The following is a 16,353-nucleotide window of genomic DNA, read 5'->3' as shown; positions in this document are numbered from 1 at the left end:
GTCACCAACGTTAGGTGAAATGGGGGTGTTGCGGCTCCAAAAACAGAAAATTACTTTCTTTTCCGTGAACGTGTTTTTGTTAAGGGCGCAAAAAAGATATTGTCTGTATTACAACAGAAAATTTCCGTAAAAATGCTTGTCCTTTCACACACATTTCGTACAGTGCTGAGTGAATATACTGGCGCCCATCTGGTCCTATCAAAGTGGGTTTTCGTCTGCTTTGAGAGGTTTGCAGGTTTAGAACTGGTCTGACCGATGGCCCGTTACTTATGGTATAGCAATGAACAATCTTGGAAAATTGAACATTGGTTAGAAGGAAAGGAAATAGCGCAGTAACTGTCTCACGTACCTCGGTGGACACCCAAGCCGCGCCGTAAGGGATCGGGCAAAGGAGGAAGTGAAAGAAGAAAGGAAAAGAGAGTTACGTCTTCGAGGGCTCCGGATTAATTGGACCCCTTGGAGATCATTAATGGACAATTTTTCTTTTCTGCACTTTTTGTTTGATTCGAAACCATATAATTCCAGATTTATTTTCAATTCATAAGCGTCTTACAGAGGTTGCAAAGAGCACACCGTATCTCAAATAACCACGGGACCATACGCGCCCTTCGTTTCCAACGTATTGATTTAATTTTTTCTCAGCTGCCTCAACGATGATTTACAACCCCAGTGTCTCTCGCTCCCTTCGTCGCGGGAGGCTGACAGCGTGAGTTCGGGGTTCGTACCGCAACACTTGGTACTCCCATTCCCGCACAGTCGATGGCTGGCGGCAGCGGCGCGGCAGTGATGTTTTTTTTTTAGGTTTTACATAAGTAACTGCGGTAACCAGACGGTTATCGTGTCTCTGACTCGTTTGCGGGGGGTAACCTGTAGTCCCGACGGTTTTGTGCATACGTTACAAAATATCAATGCATACTCCTCATTTCTGCACATAGCACACCGAACATAGCAAGGTCCAATGACTCAGGAAACAAGTGCCACAAAGTACGCGCATTGCCCGCCGTCCATTGTTGTCAGTGCAATTATTTGGCAGTATTTTTTGGTTGAGGTCTTTTTTCACCACGGCTGCACGTGTTTCTGCTTCAGAACTAGATGACGTGCTTTTTAGCTTCATTTCTACAGGTCCCGGGCTGAGATCGACGCGCGTTGCCGACGAACTTCAGCGCTCAGCCAGAGTCAAACCTTCGTGTATAAGTTTTTATAACCGATGGATGGTCAATGGTCAATCATATAAACAGGTCAGCGGTCAAGAGCCAAGGTCATCTCAAAGTCAAGTAAAGGTTAGGCCGGAGACGTAAATTCACGTAAAGGTCAACCGAAATTTCGTCACGTGATCGGCTTTTGTCTCGCCAAAGAGCCTAATCGCGGCGTTTACGTGACAGTGAGTGGCGTCACGCCATCTTTAACCGAGTACATGACGGGAGGAGCGTCAGTGCACCTAGGAGTAAGTCGGCAAGCGGTGGTCACGTGCTAGGCCGTGTCGACGGTCTACAGCAGTGGTGGTGGTAGAAAACATTTATGCATGGATTAAGGAGCTTATGCATGAGCTGACCCAAAGGGGCCAGCCCTTACGAGTACTAAGTGGAGGTTCCTAGTTCGGGACCACAGTGCCGTCGGCCGCCGCCCGGGCTTGCCCGACCAATGCCCGTGGGGCCTGCAGGTCAGAGCAGCCGACCAGGGTCGCCTGCCAGTTCTCCCGGGTTGTATTGAGGTGACGGGGGATAGCACGGTTGGAGGGGCAGTCCCACACCATGTGGTAGATGTCCGAAGACTTCCGGCGCAGTGCGAACAGCTGCCCGAAAGAGGAGGGTCGAAGTGTTTGAGAGCTGCTGGGCACAGCAAAGTATTAGTATACAGGCGTAGCAGAAGCCGCTCCTCCACCTTTGAGAGACCTTTACATGGGCGGGGATAAAGACCGTGGCCAGATCTATATAATAAAATCATGTCTTTGAAGGAGTAAGCTAGAATGAAGTTGAGTTCATGATCGTCGTGGTCGGAGGGTATGTTCAGCCAGAGAGCGCGCGGCACGCGGAGTCAGCTGCTTAATTTTCCTCAAGGCCCATGTGAGCAGTAGCCCAAACGATACGCCGGTTAGCGGGGTACCCCGGTGTAGACGCTGTTTTGAAGAAGGCGGTAGGCTAGGTATGGTACCCAGCCCTGCTCGACGTTCCGACAGGCCCGTCGCGATTCGGAATAATTGTTTTTGAACTGGGATCAGACGCAGCCAATGCCCTGGCGACCTCATCTGCGTATGTTATGTCACGTGCTCGGAAAGTAAGGCCAGTCACTGTTTTGATTGGTGGACGACTGTGGCTGTGTATCATTCCTAATGGAGGGGACGTGTGGCGCCCACGTAGAATACGCCTGGTTTCGAGCCATAGTGGCGGGCCAGGGCATCCACCCGCGCCTGGCGCCAGCCATTCCGGTCCTCACGGTTCATGTTCGTGGGAAGAGAGTGCACGTGGAGGGCGCATCTCTACTGGGATGGAATGTGTACGCGCTCTTCCATGAGAGCGGTGTGCTGGATGTGTAGTCGGCCAAGGAGGCGGCGACCCGACAATGTCTTCGAAAAATGTGTGTATCGGTTGGTCACGCGGTTACCGGAGCTTCGGAAATGTGTTCACCATGTTCAGCCCCAGGAGGCGCTTGTTGGAGGTGTTCGCGGTGAGGTCCAGAGCCCGCTTGATAATTTTGCGCAGGATGACTTCTAGCGCATCCTCGTGTTGCTTCCGCAGGTGGAGGTACGGAGTCGATTCTATAAATCGACTGGTTACAAATGAATGTGCCAGCCGCAAGCCGCGCTTACATCGTAACTCCAGCGATTGTTAGAAACACGGCGTACCAAGCGGCCCACCTATTCCCCCACCTGACGGAGTTTGGCCAATGTCGTTCCTGAGCTTTTGTCTTGATGTATAAATATACCCAGTACCCGGACTTCGATATTTTCCGGGGCAGGACCTGTCTCAAGAGAAAATGAAATTCTGGCTGTGCATCTTGGTGACGGCCGTGTGTCCACACATTCCGACTTCTGGGTGACGCATTGGAGGCCGCAGAAGCGAGCATCACGGTACTATATTTGCCGTCTCCTGCACGTTGGCCTCAACGTCTCGGAGGGAACCCTGTTTGGCCCACAGGGTGATGTCATCGGCGTACGCGCATGCTGCACACAGGCGGCAGCGCCCAGCTGGGTCGGTAGGTGCATCATAGCCAGATTGAACAAAAGGGGAGAGCACCGCGCCCTGTGGTGTACCCCTGGCTCCTGAATGAGAAGGGACATGTTCCTTATCCTGGAGTCGACTTTAAGGTTGTCGATCGGTAGCAGCGCCGCGCCTTCGCGCGTACACTGTAAGAAAAAATCCCGCAAAAGTACGTAACATGTGGGCGCTAACCTTGTTTCCGCAACATGTGCTGTACCACTCCGTTGTGCACGTGCCCCGTGGTGAAGTAGTGCGGTTCATTGAGCGGCAACAAGGTTAACGCACACATGTTATGTACTCTGTTATGACGTCAAATGTTCTGTATACCACGGTGTATGTGCTGTTTTTATGCTGACGTTACATCAACCGTCATAATAATGTACAGCATATGTGCTGCAACTGAATTAACATGACATGATCTGTTTATACGACTACACCCCATGTTCTGTTCTTATGTTGCAGTGTACATTACACTGCAAAGTTGCTACCATATGCATGTCCCGTAGCATTTATCAGCAGTCCATGGCCAGTTTTGAAAGTTGACTGAACACATGCTGTTCAATGTTTTACGGCACATAATACGCTATGTTACACTCCCGTATTTTTCGATCGGGGCCAGGCCTACGTACAGGTCAGAGGCATGCTACGCATGGTAAATATGTAATGTCTGTAGCCTGTCGCTGGTAGTCGATGGAATAACACATCTGTGTGTACAAAGCTAGAAAAGCCACAAAATTTGTACATATACATGTGTCTATATGCAGTACTATTTTGCATCTCCTTCAAAAATTTTCAGGTAGAGACGCAATCTAGGAATAAATATTGCAAATAAATAAAATAGTTTAAGAAAGTTTTAATTAAGAACACAGAGGTACAAAAAATAGCAAAAGTAAGCTATACAGAGAATCTACATTGAATGATATAAATAAAACAGTTATTTGCTACAGCTACTAAATCCAATATCTAATCTGATATCAGAGTTCATCAACACACTAAATTTGCGCTACACAATAATCCAATATCTAAGCTCTGATATCAGAGTTAATAAGCACACTAAATCTCAGCCATGCAATCTTGCCACTTTTTTTGAACTTTTCAAGCTGCTGAAGGGCACTGTGCACTTTTGGGTGGACTGAGGTTATCCTCCGGGACAACTGCCGGCTCCTTTCCTCTTGGTTCATCCCCACCGATTGCCTGAAAAGAAACAGACACATTTAGAAGCTAGATCATCCTGCTTAGATCTGCAGAATTTTAGGGCTAGTCTAAATGCATAGCTGCCTCTGTTAGTACTGCCGGTAGGTCGAATTTGATTCCCAACAGTCCTATGCACTCTTAGCTCCATTTCTGTGGAAATAACGGTACATATTAACATCATTTACATGGTTATACTAGCTTTTCAAGCAAAACAAAGCAACACAAAGCAATAAAAGCACACAGAGTAAGGCATGCTGCGATGCCAGGAGAGTAAATGACTCCGTACAAAGCAGGCAACAGTAACTTGTTCCAGACACTGCAGTTACACAGCGCATTCTGATTTGGAATTCTTTAGACAACCAATTTCTGTCCCGAGAGATATGCCTTGTGCATAAGCCACACCGCAGTTACTGCCATATGCCTCAGCTTCTAATTTTGGCAAAAAAGTTTGAATTCTGTGACTTGCAAATGAAGAATCTGCAATATTCTGGAGGAAGGCTCCCACACATTCACGTACACAGCCTCACACAGCAATGGCTCACATGCCATCGCTTCCTGTCTTAATGCTTCGTGGCCCGTACAGCTGTAACCAGCCGGAGGGACGACGCTTGCCGGCGTTCTGCGCCAGCCGAGCGGGACGCGTGCCGGCGTTCTGGGCAAGCCGAGCGGGACGCGCGCCGGCGTTCTGGGCGAGCCGAGCGGGACGCTGTAACCAGCCGGAGGGACGACGCTTACAGCAGCATGGTCAGTGCAAGAATGAACCACTGTTTATTGAAGGCACAGCTTTTATAGGCACGCGCAAGAGCGCTGTACCTACTGCGCATTACTGTTGCGCATCGGCGCGATGCAATCACTGATGCGCGGCACTGATACGAACACGACACGTGTCCGTTACATCCTCCCTCGGGAAAGAACAAAATGAGACACTTCAATATAACAGTCACAGTTAGGGCACTTGATTAAAGTGTTCGTCATAGCGTAGCCTCTGTGGGGGCCGGGAGGTCCGAGTTGATCTTCTCACGGTGGGCGACGATGGGATGCTCGACGGAGAATTGTATCCACTTGCTGGTCGAGAAGATTCCTCACCGTTTGTAGCAGAGGCCACTCTAGAGGATTGTGCACCTGATTCAGCTGGTGTCGTAGGTTGCTGTGTACGGGGCTGAGAACCCGAACAAGTGTCGTCGTCGCTTTCACTGGTGTACTGCTCCGCCGTCCTAAGCAGATGCCGGCGGTTCCGCCGCAGCATACGTTGATGTTTGGTTTGTACCAAGTAGGATCTTGGAGCGCTTTCAGCAACTACCTTCGCTTTACGCGACCAACCAGCAGCATCCTGAAGTCGCACCGTTGAGCCTCTGTGTAGTGCTGCCAAAGGCTGTCCAGCCCTGGCTTGGTGGCGTTTCCTTACTGTAGTACGAGTCACCCTGCCGAAGTCGGGAAGGTTAGAACGAAGTCGCCTGCGCTGAAGAAGCTCACCCGGAGAATGCCCATCTTCCAGCGGTGTAGAGCGATATGCAAGAAGACCAAGCCAGAAGTCCTCCCGGGCGTCGAGGGTCTTTTTCAGGATCCTCTTCACGATCTGCACTCCTTTTTCCGCCAAGCCGTTCGACTGCGGATAACGGGGGTTCGATGTTATATGATGAAAGTCATATGCTCTGGCAAACGTGGCAAATTCATGGCTCGAGAACTGGGGTCCGTTATCCGTGCATACTTCCACTGGTATACCATACCGGGCGAACATGGCGCTAAGGGCTGCGATCGTGGTTTCCGCAGTTGTGTTGTCGAGCGTGGCGACCTCGGGAAAATTTGAAAATGCATCATACGCAACCACGTACGACTTGCCCGCATAGGAAAAGATATCTACTCCAACCCTGTACCAAGCACATTTTGGAACGGGTCGCATTAGCAAGGGTTCTTCTGGCTGCCTGTACGCGTATTTTCTGCACGTTGCACAGCTTTCCACACGGGCAGTGATGTCGCCATTCAGACCAGGCCAAAAAATAAGTTTCCGAGCCCTCTCCTTACATTTTTGCATCCCAAGGTGGCCCGCATGAATTCTTTCCAACATGATTCGTCGCATACTTTTCGGTATGACGACTTTAGTGCCTTTCAGCACTACTCCATTAACGACAGAGAGTTCGTGCGAAAATGGCTTGAGTTCACCTGTCACTGGCTGCCCGTCCACCAAGCATGCTATCACAGTCTGGAGGTAGCAGTCCCGTGCAGTTTTTGGTAAATCGACATAGGAAACAAGCTTGCTTGCGATCCGGTGTCCACTTTAAAACGGATCGCACAGTTACGAACTTGAGCCTTGACCATCCAATCCCTCTCGCGCTTTGCCGTGGTGACTTCTAGGATGTCAAAGTCCGCGTCTTGCTGTTCTCGCACTTCACTGACCCCGGCTGACGCGCAGCAACTTGCGAAATGGTTCAGCTTGTGACACAAACGACACTTCTTTCCAAAAGCTGGGCATTTGTTAAACGGGCTTCCAAATCTTCTCGCCTAGGAAGCGGGAAATGCTGCCTCTTTATGTACTTGTTTATAGCCCTGGGATCCATACACACCCTTAGCGTGCCATCTTTCTTCTTTGCCAAAACTAGGGGGCTGACCCAGTCGGTAGGTTCGTTCACCCGCACAATGATGCCAGCACGTACCATTCGGTCAAGTTCTTTTTTAAGGGGTTCTTCTAGCGCCACCGGAACTCGTCGCGCTGGTTGCACTACTGGTATCGCTTCAGGTGACAAGACCATACTGTACGCCTGTGCTTATTCAGGATTTTTTCGCTTCCCTAGTACTCAAGGCTCTTTCAGTCCCTTCTCTTCTTTCTCAGTAGTCTGCACGGTTTTCTTTCCGCGTTTCTGGTCATCAAAAGTTTGCTTTCCCTCACAGCTCATGAGCCTGGCGTGTGAGCTCGCTGTGGGTGTATCAAAGTGAGAAAAAAATTGCGCTCTATTCATACCTTGGCTCCAATATAGCGCGAGATGCTTTCTGAAGCATACGATTTTGAAAAAAAAAAACTCGTTCTAGATTCATACATATATGGTAGCGCTGCTTTTGGCAGGTGCCCGTACTGTAAATTTCTCATACAAATATGTGAGAGTGTTGCTGCCAGAGCCGCAGCTCTTGTGCTCGCTTGCATGAGCAGAAGAGTAGCAAACATATCAAGGCATCAGCAGAACTTTGTTCATTACCAGGTTGTACCCTTCCTAAAAATTCACATGAAAAACAATCACATTCCTATCCTTCTGTCATTGTACTGGTTTCTACAGACACATTATCGTCCAAAAAACGATAATGTGGCTGCTAGCACACCACTGCACAAAAATGCTGAAATCATAGGTTTTTGTGAACTAGGGATCTTACGCATGGCTAGACAATACAGTCAAGCTCTCATTTTATTACTGAGCCAAATGATTGAAAGAGCTGAAGAAAATTATTAACCGATCCATACTCACATAAAAGCTAGCCTTCAAGACTTCTATAAAGCCATGAAGAACAGCCCAAAAGAACAATACACAGTAAGCAGACAGGCTGAGCGCACGTGTGTGCATGTCGTTCTTTAGCACAACTCTTCGTAGTTTTGGAGAATAGAAAGAGACTAGCATCTTTCACGGGGCTTACTTTGCAACTACAGCACATTAAATTGCAGCTCATCTCTGGAGGAGGGCTTAAGAATGTTTTGCATATGAAAATATTCTTTACTAGCTGCCTTGTTAGAATGGAAGCTTAATTAAATCCTGCCTTCTATTTTCCTGGCCTTCCCGGAAACTGCAGGTTTCACCAAGGATTTCTTGCATTTCATGCGTTCATATTTTATTTCTTTGATACAACAGCAGTTGCCACCCGAGAATGGCATAAAAAAACTAACAAAAGAATGAAAGCCATGGTTGCATGCACTGGAAAGCACAGCGGACTCCCGATTTCTGACACAAGCCATCCAACTCCTAGCAGCTTCACACATGCTTGGGCCACATAGTTGAGATAAGTAGTTGCTTTCTTTGTCTATGTGCCACCGCGCTGTTTCACCGTAATGTTCGACCTACTCGCCCATCAGTTCGTATTATTAAGGTTGTCAAACCACGCACAAAATGCACATGCACATTTAATCGCAACAATGTCAGATGTTGTGGGAAAGATTCCAGGCTTACAGAGTTTGCATGCAGCTTTTTCTCACGTCTCACTGAGTATAAGGCTACTGCAACAGTCAGAGAGATAGACATGGTAAAAACTTGCCGATACACAAGAGAAAAATTTATGTGCTTACCTCTGAATGAATTCCAATGTGGCTTGCACTTGTTGACTGTATTTGATGTTGAGACAAAAGTATGCAGCAAAAAGGTTGGTTGGTTTATGGGGTTTAACTCTTTCGCTACCGCGCCATAGGCCATCGATCGCATATGATCGATTCAAATCGCCCGCGCAAAAAAGCTCATTTTGGAGAGTCGTGAACGTGCTCCGCCATCTAGCTAGCAAGCTCTACAACTGCTCTTTCGATTGCAGCCTTGGTTTCAGGGTTTTGACACGAGGGGGCGCCGTGAAAAATAAAACTTTGAACGGCCGCAGCGGCGTCAGCCGGAGAAAATGGCGTCCGCGTCGCCGCGCGCTCCTCGAAAACAAAAGCTGACACCGAGTACGTCGGCCGGTTTCGGTTTCGTTTTTTGCGACGAAAGCAGTGGTTATTAGTCGGGCAACAATGTACAAACGTTGGATTTCGGTTTCAACAGCGAGACTTCGCCTCGGGAGCCTGGAACGTCAGCGCATACTTGCATGCAAGTTCTGTTTTCGTTCGCTGTGGGTTTTTTGCGGTTCATACGGTTTGTAATTGATGGGAATGGTTTATTTTTGTGCTTCAGGGTCTTGACAACGTATGGCGAAGGCAGTTTGCCAAATGCTCAAGGTCGCGTCGCGTTTTTCAACCAAGACGACAGCTAGGTGTCCATATCGGCACATCGCGGTGGAGCGGCGCTCGGAGATTAGCTCGACTTCTCGACTTTTTTTTGATGCTCTTCACGGCGGAAATGATGAAGACTGTGTGCGGAAACACTAATAAGTAGGCATGGAGGAAGATTTTCGGCAAGTTCGGCATGACGGCTCATGGGAAGACGTGAATCTGTTGGAGATGCTGATGTTCATTGGAATCATCATATACAATGGAATTGTTGACCTGCCGCGACTTTATTTCTACTGAAATACCAGAATAATCTATTCTGGCCCTCTGCCATCAAAAATCATTTCTCAAAATTGGTTTTTCGCTTTTTTTGTTTGTTTTTTTGCACGTAACGGACCCGGATGATTCAGTGGCGGCAGCATCTATTGGCAAGACTTGGAAAGTGTCCTGGCTTTCGAACCACATCGCTAAAACTTATTTCATTGATTCTGATGTTTTAGAGCTTGCCTAAAATGCCAAATTTTATCAGATGGCTATCAGGGAGCAGCTCATTCAAGAAATCTTCGGGTATGATGAGGGAAATGAAGTCCACGCCCCCAATCCTCCCATAGAATCCATTCAACACCAACCGAAAAAAATTTAAAAAAAAAGAAGAAACTGCAAGCTCGGCTATCAGAGAACAAGGGAGGAACAAAGATAAAACCTTATGTGAAGCACCTGTCAGTCTACCTCTGCTTCACATCTTCACCCCTGATTGCTGTTCACAGTGGCACCACAGACGGGACCCCTGACTTGACAGGCCATGGAAAGTGCAGCAAATTTTTCTCATAGCTGAAACTGTGAATAATGACAGCTATAAACATGTGCAACAGTTTGTATATTCCAGTTTTCCTCCAATCAAGTTCTGGCTTAGTGCAGCCGGTAATTTTTGTTTTTGCTATATACTTTTTTTGTGTTTTTAGCAAATTTCACAAATAAATGTTCATTTACTTTCGCACACACAACTCTTCTGTTTGTTTCACTCAGAAGTGTAACTAATAAGCTACAATTTCATGCATTGCAATATGTGCTGGGTGTATTAGTTCTTGTGAAAAAAATTTTTCTTTCCGTACACTCCAAATCGTCCATTTTTCTGCGGTAGCGAAAGAGTTAACGTCCCAAAGCGACTAAGGCTATGAGAGACGCCGTAGTGGAGGGCTCCGGAAATTTCGACCACCTGGGGTTCTTTAACGTGCACTGACATCGCACAGTACACGGGTCTCGAATTTCTCCTCCAAAGAAATTCAGCCGCCGCGGCCGGGATCGAACCCGCGTCTTTCGGGCCAGCAGCCGAGCACCATAGCCACTGAGCCACCGCGGCGGCATGCAGCAAAAAGGATCTCCATGGCAGCCAGAAAGCTCAGGCCTTCAAAGCACCTCCCTCCATCGAGCGTCACAATGCATATAAAATCAAAGATGCTTGTGCCTGAAAAGAAATCTCCTTTAGTGACAAAAACCGAGTTCAGATTAGATGTAAACAATTGTGGAGCAATTTTTTTTAAATGCTACAGCTCAGAAGAATAATTTTTAGCATTATAATATGAACATATACAAATTTTTTGCACATAGCTAGTCATGTCAGCACAGCTCACAAAAAACATTGTCAGCACCTCTATATGTAGCATGCTAATGGTAGATGCTCAAGCTATTTATAAAGCAATGGACAAGAGCAGATGAATGAATGGCAATGCATGCGATATTTTCTAATATAACTCTGAGGTTAATTTTATAGCCCACAAACCACAATTCTACATCTGCACAAGCAGGGTTCAAGCAGCGGATTATGCTGCCAGCTACCATATCTAAGAGAAGACTGCGGCATGTGCATGGTAAATTTAGCTTGCTAGGCATGCCTCATCGAGCTGCATTGAGTCTGACTTAGAGGGCAGTTCAAGCCCCCTTCTCCTGTTGTTATTCTAGTTCACGTTATTGATGAGGTTTCATATTTTATAAATATGCTTTTTAGAAAGTTATACTACTGCTCAAAGCATCCAGAAAATCATAAAAATCTTACCAAGTACAACCACCGTTGGGGTGGGGGACAGATTGCTATTCAGTTCAGCAACACAGGCTGATGTCTGTGGATGTAAGAAGCCGTTATCATAAGGAGATGTATAAGGGCACACAGGTAACAAGTGTGCCGAATAATCGCAGGAATAATGAGCATCTACCGAACTGCAGCAGCAGGACTACAAAAATGAAAGTTCAAAGCCTTCTACATTTCAGTAAACCTTGAGGTAGTGCCCAGGAAATTTTATTGAAACACTGATGGATGTTAATTGTAGATTAATTCACTTTTTCTTTGCCACTGGCTACAATCTCTGTGAGCAACTGCCCTGGAGTGTGCAAGTTTCATCTACGGTCATAAAGCAGAAGTTTTGGCAGTGCTGAGAGGCTACTAACTGAGTATCCATTTCCGCAATAATCTTACCTCAAAAACACTCACCCAGCTGTAGATATCGCATCACTCCAGGTTTAAATTAGTTAAGCCACAGCCAATTTTTTGTGTAACTATGTCTAAGTTACTTTGAAGTTGTTAAGGTACGAACAGAGTCGAATTGCGAAATACTGCTCCCGATTACTTAATTTGGTATTATTTCACGACTACCGAAATCTAACGGAATGGTTTTTTTTTCATCGAATCTGCAACGATACGCAGCTGCCATTGTGAACGGGTTATGCAAGTGCGTGATAAGTGCGGGAACGTCACTGCCCTTAGTCACTGCTTTTGAGTTAATTGCAAGCAAATGCGGCAATGTAGTCTGCGCCTGGTACACCAGACCGTTAGATACTTTTCGACGAAGCGGCATAACAGTCAACAAATTTTGTCAAGCCTCGCCAGTTGATAATGAACGGGTGTTACGCGGCGCGTGCCTAGTGCGATACGCAAAGATGTACGTCCCCCCCCCCCCCCCCCCCCTTATATAAACGAAGTGACTAAGAGACCGGGGCTGTAGTGACGTCGTGGATAGAAACGCCATTCTTGTCCTCACCACGCGTTGTGTACGTGACCTACAAGTGTTTCACACGCGTTCCACTTTCGTCTTCGCGCGTTTATCTCGTGCCTTTCCTCTCATAGTTACAGAGGCCTAAGCTTGTGCTATGTGACCTACTTCAGTGCCCGATGTTTCTGCTACGAAGGCGTTCACACTTGCGCTGCGGACGTACGTCGGAAGAAGTCTGCTTTGGCTCTGAGTGCACGGAAAATAAAGCGTGCTATTGAAAGAACACTACCTACAATTAAACAACAGAGTGAAAGTACTGGCGCGCGCCCACTCCCATCAGTGTGGGTTTTCGTCTGCTTTTGCAGCTTTACAGGTTTAGAACTGGTCTGACTCATCTCCTGTTACTGATGGTATGCCAATGGACAATTTTGATAAACTGAACATTGGTTAGGAGGAAAGGAAATGGAGCAGTAACTGCGTCACGTATCTCGATGGAGACCCGTGCTGCGCTGTGAGGGAAGGGGTAAAGGAGGAAATGAAAGAAGAATGGAAAATAGGGTTACGTTTTCGAGGGCTCCACATTAATTACGACCCCTTGGGGATCATTGATAGGCAATTTTTCTTTTCTTCTCTTTTGCTTCATTCGAGACCATAGAATTCCTGAATGTTTTTTTTTTCTAACTCATCAGCGTCTTACCCAGGTTGCAAAACAGCCCACTTGCGTCTCAAATAACAACGGGACCCCCCGCGCTCTTTGTTTCCGACGTATTGTTTTCATTGTTCCTCAGTTGCCTCGACGATGATTTACAACCCCCTCCTTCTCCCTCCCTTCGTCGCGGGAGGCTGAAAGCCTGAGTTTCACAGAGCGACTCCCTTTCTTAGTGGCCGAGGAGATACAGGACCACCTCGTTCGAGGTTCGTACCGCAACACTTGGTTCTCCCCTCAACGCACAAACGACGGCTGGCGGCAGCGGCGCGGATTGACGCGAGGCGTGCGGGGGCCCCCAGTTCTCTCCCCTGCGACCACGACATTTTGGGTGTGCCGGCCGATACGAACAGTGCGGCCGGAAGAGACACGGCGGCTGCTTGAGCAAGGTGTCCGGGATGCCACCGAGAGCAGGTACCGGAGAGGATAGGAAAGAGAAAGCAGCTGCCGGAGACAGCAAAAAGGGACTACAAGGACTAAATGCGGAAATAAATTTACGTGACAGAGAGAGCGAGAGAATAAACTTCAATCTACAATGGATAACCTGATCTACCCACGCCCCGACACGAAGGTCAGGGGGCAGATGACGCCGCCTCAGATGCAGGTTGGTAGGTCTCGGGTCCCAGCAGCCGCTTCAGGCAGGTGGACGAGCAGGAGCTGGAGCTCAGGGTAGGAGCTCCGCAGCAGGGTCTACCAGGTGTCTCTACTGTCGATATTGTGCGTCCCCGGGAGAGTATGGGCATTGCCATATGATGGGGTCGAGGGTCCCTCTCGCGCCACAGAGATTACATTCATCACTCTTGGCATCTGGCAACGAGTGGCTAGCCATAACCGGGTGGGATGCGTATACGTTTGCAGTCGCCTCCACGTGGCTTCTTGTCTGTTGTCTAATTTCGGGTCTGGAGGTGGTAGCAGTTTACGCTCCAACCTATAATGCTGCGTGATCTCTCTATATTTTAGCATGTGCTCTCCGCTCCCTCGGTCATCGAGGGACCTTGTAGCGGCACCGCGGTAGATCTCGAGCCAGCTCGAGAGCCGTCTTATTGCCGGGGGCGGCACCGTGCGCCGGAGTACAAATTATTGGAATTTTCCTATCCAACTTTGTCTGGCCTAGCATTCTGGCCGCTAAGGGTGAGACCATGCCCTGTGGCAGCTCTCAAGGAATTGCCCCGGCCGCTGACGACCGTTGCCACCGTAAAACCACCACCACCTCCCTCCGCGCCATTATATACCACCTCAGGTTATATTCTGGGTGCACGTTTTTTGGCAGGGGGAAGGGGGGGGGGGGTCAGATTTTGTCTGACTTCCCTGTCGACCTCCACTTTTTGCGTGGGACCGCTATCCGGTTTCAATCCAACTTTAGTCAAAATGGCTGAGCTTGTCCTCGTGAAGCTAAGACTCTCCATTTGAAAGTTTCTCACCAACTCCGCCAATTCTGGCCATGTGTTCCCAGTTAAAAAACACAACAGGATTACAACAGAAAATTTCTGTTGTGTTGTCTGTCATGTTTTGGGCATGTCTTATCTGTTGTCTGTCTTCTTGTGCTGTAGTCTGCTGTCCTGCTGTGCTGTATTCTGTCCTGTTGTGCTGTAATATGTCCTGCTGTGCTGTAGTCTGTCCTGTCGTGCTGTATGTAGTCTGTTGTTATTCATATTTGCTAGCGCTTAGTGAACACACGGGACAAGGACAGAAATACACAGGACAGACGCTAGTCTTCAACTCCCGTTTATTCGAAAAACAATGAATATATGACATCTCAAAACAGCTGAACTCACACATGCGCAGCAGCAACGCCGCGCCTCAGGAACATCATTTCTTTTTTTAACAGATTAACAGACGGCGTGCTGACGCATTGTCATGTCTGTTGTGATGTCTGTCATGTTTTTGGCATGTTGTATCTCTTGTCTGTCTTGTTGTGGTCCTTGTTGTCCTGTAGTCTGTCCTTTTGTCCATCTTGTGTCTTGTTTGCTGTACCCCATTATTGTTCTTGAAGCAATTTTGCTGCATACACATGGGTAGCTGCAGAGCTAGCAGTCAGCTCATTGCATGCATCCCAAAGCAATGCAGTGCCAAAAACACTGTGCTTACAGTGAAAGCTTGCTTTATTGAGTCAATGTAACCACTGGTGATTTGAAATATTCGCAGCCTGCTCATGGTATCTGGCCCAAATCGCGCGCAACTTGGTGGCTTGCTCGACTTCCACGCAACTCTTGGTCTCTTGCAACTGAAAAAAAAATTGAGGAATCAGTGAGAGGTAACATATTTGATAAGCATTGCTTTGTTCCAAAGGCTAAAAAAACAGCATTTTCAGCAAGCACAATTAGTCTCATTTCACACTAGCTTTGTACAGCAAACATCATTTACCAATATGTCATTAACAATTATTCCCTCACGGCCCCTGAACGACTGTGTATAGTTCTATGGTGTCAAATGCTTGTTAGCTCCGAGCCGCTAGCCTTGCACAGGTCAACACAGACAGCCTCGGAGGTCAATTGCAGCTCCGATAATTGAGCCATAGATACTCAGAAGCTTGCCGGTCCTGTAGGAGAAGTATTGGCTGAGTCACACATGAACAGCCACTCCAGTTGCCTTCGTTCCATTGAAGAAAACTCACAGAAGATTCATCCACAATTCTGACTGCAAAGCACCCATACAGAATGCGTACCCATACCTTCAAACAAGGCTGACTAATTATGGGCATAATTATTGCAATGAAATGCCAGTCAGCACATGTAGTTCCAAATCTAAAAATATACTTAACTCGACGAACAACAAAAAGCATTACACAGGAATTAAAATAACCAGCATTTGTTTGAAATATACCTCAGAGGAAATACGAGACATCCACTACTCTCCAACCGTTCATGACCTTTGTGCACCAGCGAAGTACACTTCCTTTCAGGCACATTTGCACGCAGAAGTTGAGCTGATTTTTAAGAATCTTTTCGGGGTGCAACAATTCGGAGAAACCAGGTTCTCCCGAAAAACAAAGAGCCGTATACATTGCATCCCAAGCTCTTTACAGTGCACTTAAAGAAGACTGCGGCCTCTTCCATAAACAAGGCTGAATGGTGGGCCTGATGGTATGGCATGCTAATGAATTTTTTACCAGCCAAAGACAAATACACAAGACCGAACCACACAAGACAAGGGCAGGTAAAAGCCCTAGTCCTGTGTGGTTCTCTCTTGTGTATGCGTCTTCCTTGGCTGGTAAAAAAATTCTATAAGTCTCCAGTTTGCTTGTGTACACCACAAATTCTAGGATCCCTGTCCGCTACTTGTCAAATTTCACTGAAGCGAAAGTAATACAACCGACAGCTGATGATCTGCTAGGGCAACAGGATTCCAAGAGCTTGAGAAGGGAAGTGGGAGTTCAATCCAGGTGGA

At 47.5% G+C, this 16,353-nt stretch overlaps 1 protein-coding gene across 3 annotated transcripts in view; it reads left to right on the top strand.

Annotated features, from left to right (window-relative positions):
* Nucleotides 1-16,353, top strand: part of LOC149361325 (uncharacterized) — a 93,478-nt gene that overhangs the window by 39,924 nt on the left and 37,201 nt on the right. The window contains exon 6 of one of the 3 annotated variants that reach the window (XR_016288945.1): nt 4,975-10,280. The exons of 1 other annotated variant lie outside the window; for it this stretch is intronic. The gene's annotated coding sequence lies outside the window, so the exon portion shown is untranslated. Of the gene's footprint in view, nt 1-2,955; nt 3,346-4,974; nt 10,281-16,353 lie in introns of those variants that run through there. One more of the 3 variants, XR_016288947.1, reaches the window with a different exon arrangement.

Source organism: Amblyomma mixtum, chromosome 2, assembly GCF_055824585.1.
Source record: "Amblyomma mixtum isolate Tamu chromosome 2, ASM5582458v1, whole genome shotgun sequence".
NCBI classification, from domain to species: Eukaryota; Metazoa; Arthropoda; class Arachnida; order Ixodida; family Ixodidae; genus Amblyomma; species Amblyomma mixtum.
This window is presented reverse-complemented; position numbering and strand designations above follow the sequence as displayed.